This window comes from Triplophysa dalaica, chromosome 15 (genome assembly GCF_015846415.1).
Source record: "Triplophysa dalaica isolate WHDGS20190420 chromosome 15, ASM1584641v1, whole genome shotgun sequence".
Classification (NCBI taxonomy): domain Eukaryota; kingdom Metazoa; phylum Chordata; class Actinopteri; order Cypriniformes; family Nemacheilidae; genus Triplophysa; species Triplophysa dalaica.
Window position 1 is genome coordinate 877,374 of NC_079556.1, and position 6,699 is coordinate 884,072.

The window sequence follows — 6,699 nt, forward strand, 5'->3', positions numbered from 1 at the left end:
TTCCCCTCCTCAGTTTCCTAACCGTGGGCTTAATTGATGTGCGAGGAAGAAAAACTATGACGCTGCCAGATCAGACCGCATTCAGGGGTCCCCGCGAGGGGGGTTTCGGGAGCCAAACGCAAACTTTTATATGCCTCTAATATGGAGCGGGCCGTGAGATGCCAAACCGCGCTCTTTCCGTAAAACGGACGGAAAACTTTCCCAGCGTTTGGGGATTAAAGTTGATTAAAGGCGATACGGGTTTTAAACGCTCATTTGTGTTCCTGCTTCATTAGAGGAACATTGCATCATCTTGACTGATGTCAACTTGGACTTCAAGAGTAAATGTGCATTCGATTCACCGTTTACTCTTTTGGTGCGTTTTTTTTCATGTGCCTCTGATGACTTTCAAATGGGACCAATATAAGAACCTTCTGGAAGCTGGAAAAACTTTTCTCAGGAAACCTTACATGACATCATTTATCATGCGTGCCCACACACAAACACAAGCACACAAATCCAAACTACACCCCTTTAAGTTGTGTAGCTGTTAAAAGCACTAGTACGAAATTAACAATGGCTTTACCACACTATATGGCTAAACTGTGATATTTGTGGTAAAACTGTAATGAATTCATGGTTAATTTTCGTGAGGGAACATACCCTGGTATATATATAACAAAATACCACGGTATTCCCACCAATACATTAGCAGAAAAGGACCACAAAGTACCATGGTAACACCGTGGTAAAAATACCATGGTACTGCCGTCTCATACTGTCATTGTTGGATGGCACGGCTCTCTCTTACCCTCACAGATTTTGTCCAATCTCTGGCGTTTGACCTTGTGTTTGTCAATCAATGCCATGGCAGCTCTCCTCTGCTGGTCTACTGGTCACGGAGCTTAGCAACAGGAAACTACAGCCCCCAGAATCCTCCAGTGGGCATAACGCCACCTGCACAGAGATACATGTATATGAACCACTGACATCATGACAGAGTTTAACCACAGGAGGGAGCCAGATAACATACCGTCACAAGTCACTTCAGGTGTGACTGAAGAAATAATAATCAAGAACAAACTCTGTCTATTTCAATTCATCAGTCACAATTATTGAGGCCGGTTCGACTTAATTCAGCCATGTGCGGACTGATCGCTGTTAGTCTCATCATATAATTGTCTCATGGCAATTATTTGACATAATCTCAATTATTTCAGATAACCGCAATTATTGGAAATCCTTAGAAAACAAGGCTGATCTGCAGCATTTCACATCCACACTCCTTGATCAGCACTCACTGTTACGTTCGAGTGACATTTCTTCACTTTAAATTGTATCGGATTTGTATTCTTAGTGTTTCTGAGTTTTATAAAAGTGATTCCAGCTGTGCTGCATCTGCACAGCAAGACGTCATCTTCCTCACATCTCCGTTTTTTCTGTTAAACGGCCTTTTCTGTTCAGGTCACTCTATAGGGAATGTCACTAGTTATTTACAGAATTTTCACATTTGTTAATGCATCAGTATTTAATTCTTGAAGAAATAAATTGTAATTAATTGTTATAATTGTCAAAGCCTTCAAACAGACAATTATTTAATAGACAATTAATCGGCAATCAAATTTCCTTTGTGACAGCCCTACTCATGAGTCATTATGAGACATACATCTGTCGGAGTAAAACAATAATGCGTCCATCAGAATTTATACGTAACGTGTTAGACTTAGTTTTATTACTTTTCTAAGCAAGTGGACGTACCATTTTCACCAAAAGAAACAAAAAAACAAACTTTTAAAAGGTTCAGAATATTTTTTGTTTTAATGAAAGTCATTTTTATTAAGTTATTCCCTTTCTGTTAAAAAGCCATGCCGGTTTTTATGAACCTAGGTTCATGGTGAAAGCCAGATTAAGCTATTCAAAAAACTCAAAATATCTTACACAGAACAACAAGATATTTTACTAGCAACTAAGCAAGAAACTTTAAAGGGACAGTTCACCCAAAAATAAATCATCATTTCCTCACCTTTAAGTTGTTCCAAATCTGTATACATTTCTTGGTCCGCAAGACCAAGACCAGCACTCAAATTGAATCTTGAAGATTCATACAACACAAAAAAGTACCAATTACAGTATCATGCGTTCCAAGCGTTCTTCTCTATTCAGCAGCAAAATTCTCACATTAATCAGACGATGCACCAGCAATTTAGTGATATTGCTGCAGTTTTGGTCTTGAAATAAAATCCCAAACCACCAAGTCAGAGACCAAGACAAGACCACCATCAAAAAGTGGTCTTGAGACCGGTCTGTAGACCAAGACCAAGACCAAGGTTTACAATACTATCATGAACTAAAACATGTTGCTCACAGTAGTTGATGTATTAAAGTCTCCAGTAAAATATGTTTAATATATAGACAGTGGATTCTCACAAGATGAACACTTATTCCTGAGTAAGTATTGAGTGTTTGAAGGCTTCTCAAACATTTCTGTCGAGTAATACAAGATGTGCTGACAAGGTAAAGTATGTCACGTTATCATGTCACCTATATTATTTCAACTAGACTTTAAAGTCTAGCTCACAGGACTGCGCACAACTTCAAGCAGCTCAGATTTAGTGTTTAGCGTTTTAAAAATGTCCTTTTGAATCACAGAGCTCTGCAAGCGGGGCTGAAGGTCTTCCTCAATCAAAGCCGTGGCAGATCCCGAGCAGAGAAAGACACACACGCTGAGCCAAACTCACAGAGACACATCTCGCTTCAGTGATTTAAGCACTGGTGCCCTCACACTCAACCCCAGACCGATCACAGCCCGCTCGCACACACTCCAGAGTCCACTCGAGCATACTACAAAAACACGACTCAATTTCAACCATCCTGCTGAAGGACAAATATCGACTCTTTAGACATGAGAGAAGCCCGCAGGGGAGATGCGCGATAGTTTTTTTATAAAGACTGTTTCATAACAGATCGTTTTCAATTTGCAATGCCGGCATCCAGCGTTTCTGAATCCTCGTCTCAACACATTTTCCTCTTCTCGCCATACTTGGATCCAGTACACAAGCGCAATGGTATTACCTTGGCCTTATTAACACAAACCTAAAGACATGAATGCTGGGTAATATAACAGATCCGACCTGTTAGGGGGCAACAATAGCCGGCGCACTCATTCTGCGAGAGCTTTGGTGTCACAGGGGGAGGTGAAAGTGACACCGCCTCTTTTCCAGCTCTTTAACACCTCGTTCTCTGGCTTCTCATTAGAATCTAACAGCGTAACACACACGGTTTAATGTGTAACTCTGTCACTAGGAGCTTTCGGGGTTTATAGAACATCAAGTATGTCATTCATTGAGTTTACAAAAAACAAACATGCTCATAAAATGCTCGCTGAATCTCAGTCAGTGCACTCTGAAAAACAAAAATGTTAAATGTGTGTGTTTTTTTGCAGTGATCCCACAGAACTATTTTTGCTCCCCCATTGAACCTTTCCGTGTTCATTTATTTCACACATTTTTACATTCTGTATTGTTTTCCGGAAAACAGTTCCTTTTATGCATCTGAAAGGTTGTTAAAGGCCGTTTGTAGAACCGTTCCGCCTGACAAATAACCTTTTAGGAACCTTTTGAAGATTGTAGTTTACACTTTATATATCAGAAATACCTTTAATCTTAGAAGATGATGGATGATCCTAGATACACTGTACATTTTTACTCCCTATATGGAAAAAAGGCCTAAATGCTATATTAAACAGATAGGGAAAATAGGGGAAATAAAAATTCTGTCATCACTTACTAGCCCTGGTGTCTTTTGTGAAACACAAAAGAAGATATTTCGAGAAATGCCTCTGTGGTTTTGTGTCCATCCATACAATAAAGGTCAATGGGGTTCAAGGTTGTTTGTTTATTGACATTCTTTAAAAGATCTACTTTTGCATTCTGCAGACGAATGAAAGTCATACAGGTTTGGAATGACACGAGGGTCAGTTAATGAAAGAACTTTCCCTTTAAATGAACAAGGTCATCCACTGTCACCTTGGCAACAGTCACTCCCTGTGACCGGCACACTGGTGTTTGAGGTCAGAGGGAAAAATGCAAAAACATAACCTGCTACTGAAGTCGTGAAAAAAAAACAATGCAATTCTGACTTGATCTGCAATTCTCTACTTTTCTACTAAAGTAGAAAGGATAAATATGTAATGACACTATGCATGGGCCGAATACCAGTTTCAAGGTATACTGAGGTTCAAAGAGTCAAAACTATTTTTTCGGTGTTTACACAAATACATTCATAAATAAGTCATGTAATGCAATGTTTGATCTTTAGGCCTAATATATTCTTAGTATTATATTTTAAGCCTTTATTTTTTCCATGTCATATATGTTCTATGATTGTTGTTTAAAAATAAAATGTATTTGTGTCCAGTTGAAAAGTTTACGCAGATGTTTGAAAATAACACATTTTAGTGTCGCAACTGCACTACCGTGGAACCGTGACACTTTTGTTAAAGGATATCATACCATCAAAATCTCATACCGGCCCATGACAAAATGACACCCAACTAATTATCCAATGAAAATCATTCTAAAAGGTCGTCGGTCAGGTCATAAGTGGTTAGAGCTTGAGATGTAAATCTCGCTGCCGTTTCTGCGACGCTGGGCATAAAAAACACAGAACCACAAGCGACACAAAGACATCAGCTGTATACACTTCAAAGACTGTGTTTTTAAAAGCACTCTTTTACTCAAGGCATGAATTACATCTGCTCCATTCACAAACCTGCTGCTTTGATTTGCCTGCACCTGTGTGTGTGTGTGTGTGTGTGTGTGTGTGTATGTTTGTGTGTTATGACAGCCGCACCACTCTCTTTGATTGATGTTTGCGTGTGCCGCTCTCCATGTGTACCCAGCACAATAACTGCATTTTCACTGACCTCACTTAATTTCAATATTCATTGAATGTTATGCAAAACAGAGCTGTTATAGGAATGTTCTCATTAAACGCTGCTTTGATACTCTGCGTCTGTGTTTCAAACTCTTCATTCACTTTTCATTTTGATTGACTCGAAACAAAAACTGTTAAGAACGTAAGACTTAAATTTAACAAAGTCAGAAAAAAGGAATTGTACTTGGCCCTATGTAAACGAAGCCAAGATTGCTAATTATGATATTTTAACAACAACAATTTTTTTCATGCAAAACACTACGGCCTGGTTTCACAGACAGGGCTTCAGGCTATTCCCAGACTTAAATGAATGTTTGAGCTGTCTCAACTGAAAATAACTTGCCCTAACATATCGTAAAATATGTCAGTCCCACTGTTTTGTCTAAAGAAGCACACCGGTAACGTTTCTTTCCAAATCATTTTTATAAAAGACACTCAAATATCCTAATCCAACGAAGGCGTAGTCCTGGCTTAAACTAAGCCTTGACTGTGAAACCGGTCCAATATATTATTATTTATTTAAAGATATATATTTAATCAAATGAGATTTGGTGGCTTAAGTATTAACTTCCAAAGAAATATAAATAGTTCTGTAAATAAATAAATAGATTTATTCTATATAGCCCACATACAAAAACAAACATAGTACTTGCTTTGATTTTAAAATGAAATATGACATCGCTGCCCATTTTTTCCAACTAAATATTATTTCGACTTTATGCAACATGGCGGTCACTCTCAATGTTTTTTCTTTGGAAGTTTCGGAGCGATTTGTTGAGGTGGCATTTTAAATATGCAGATAATTTCCTCCAGAGCACTCGCCTGTTGTGGCACTGAACAATTTCAAGCAATCACAAACAGTTTTTTTTTCACAGAGACCTTTCGAAATGCCAGCGCTCATCAGAAACGCCGTGCCGTTTCACTTCCTCTAATGCACATAAAGAGAGAAGACGAGCTTTAAATCAACCGCTGTAAAGTGTGTGAAACAAGCTAGAAGCTTATCGGAGGAGAGAACAGAGAGAGGGGCGCACTGTTCGAGTGCGATAAACCCTCACGTCTTCATTTTTAAACATTGTTTTGCAGATAGGGCTGAGGTTTTAAATGATGTCATAAGCACTTGACCTTGCTCCCACGCTGGCTGGTCCATATCTCCTAACGCATCACTTTCTTTATGACATGTCTTCTTCCTCCCTACTTATTAATATCTTGATTGCTTCTCCTTTGCAACAACGAGACTAAATGAAGAACAAATAGAAACTTGACAGTAACGTCTTGAGAAAAAAAGACCCCAGTAATCTCTCCGTCTCACATGTGCTCGGAATACAACGACAAGAGCTGTTTTCAGAACTGCCAAGACAGCACCGCTCTGAGAAACGTGACAGTCCCCGACTCCTCGTGTGTATGCCATTAACAACATGCGTGAGAGACCAATACTAATAAAGTTCAGTGAGAAAATCCTCAACAACTTAGACACATTTATCCCTTAAAACTGCTAATATTTCAACAGAAGCACAAACAGTCTTTATCAAAATTCTCAGACAACATTTCTTGAGCTTACCAGAAGATGCAATTATATTATCATGTATATCATTAACACAATATTAATGATCACAATTATTAGAATAATTCTCAAAGCCCTGTGTATTGCAACACTTCTACAACTCTACAACTGTTTTATAATACTTGGCAAGAAATAAATACTGAGGCAACATTTTAATTGCCTAACTAAACACGTTCAAATGGTTTTGTTCTTTTCAAACGTTTTTGTATAGTGTTAAAAACTGA